The sequence below is a fragment of the Belonocnema kinseyi genome, chromosome 1 (genome assembly GCF_010883055.1).
Source record: "Belonocnema kinseyi isolate 2016_QV_RU_SX_M_011 chromosome 1, B_treatae_v1, whole genome shotgun sequence".
Classification (NCBI taxonomy): Eukaryota; Metazoa; Arthropoda; class Insecta; order Hymenoptera; family Cynipidae; genus Belonocnema; species Belonocnema kinseyi.
This window is the reverse complement of record NC_046657.1, coordinates 158,128,318-158,129,501: the sequence shown is the minus strand read 5'-3', so window position 1 is coordinate 158,129,501 and position 1,184 is coordinate 158,128,318.

Sequence of the window (1,184 nt, the reverse complement as noted above, 5' to 3'; positions counted from 1 at the left end):
AAACTAATTTATTTCTATTTCCATAGCGGTCGCTGCATAGTTCCCTATTCCCCAAAAGAGAACGTGTTTTCAATATATTTAATTCTTTGTGATTATACCAACAGATAACCTCACAGAGATGTATTTTATTTCCCAAAAGTGTTCATATTTTAAGATTATTTATTTTCTTCTGATAAGTTGACAAAACATGTGTGATAAATTCTTTTAAATCTTTCACGAATTGTACATCGAATGTACATCCAAAATTTAATTGTAATTAATTCAAGTCCGCCTCTCTAGAGTTAAAATTATTTTAATTTACACATTTGAATATATTTCTTTGATCCATTTTTTAATGCGTCTAAATAAATGATTAAAATGTAAATAAATATTAATTTTTAATTTTTTTTAATCTATAAGTTATAGAAAGATTTAATAATAAAAACAGGTTAAATAAATGCTTTCGTTTAATTTTACTAAGTCGATTAAGAGGAATAGGATTTTCACTTTTTCTGTTCCTGTTGGTGGATTTTTAGACGGAGGAAAAATTGCGTATTCATAGGAATTAAGATTCTTATTTATTCTGAATTGAACGCTTATTACCGGGTTGATTATAATAATTTAGTATTAGATTCTCATGGATTTCAAATATTTCAGGGTATTTTTAAAATTTCGAGGAATTTTGAAGCGCTTTAAAAAATTTCAAGAGATTTTAAAAGATTTTAAATATTTGAGGATGTTTTAAAAGATGTCAAGGAATTTTCAACTTATTTTTATAATTGAAAGGAATTTCAAAGAATTTAAACAACTTTAGCAGGGTTATTTAAAAAACTTCCAAAGTACTTTAGAAATCTTTGAAAGATGTCAAGGTGTTTCAAAATATTTTGAAGGTTTCGATATATTTGAGAGTATCTTAGAAGGTTTCAAGGAATTTTCAATTTATTACAGTAATTTAATATGAGATTTTAAAGGATTTGCTATATCTTAGAATATTTAAATAGATTTCAAGGAAATAAATTTCTTTTGTGAAAAATCCATGTATTTTATTAAAAATTCCTTTTTTTTAGGAGACAGTCCAGCTTTTAACTTTTTCTTCAAAATTTTTTTTTTACAGAAAACTAATTGTTTTAGTTAAAAGTTGAACTTATATGATTAATAAATAGTCAACCAGTCATTAATGTTAATATAATATTTTATAATTACAA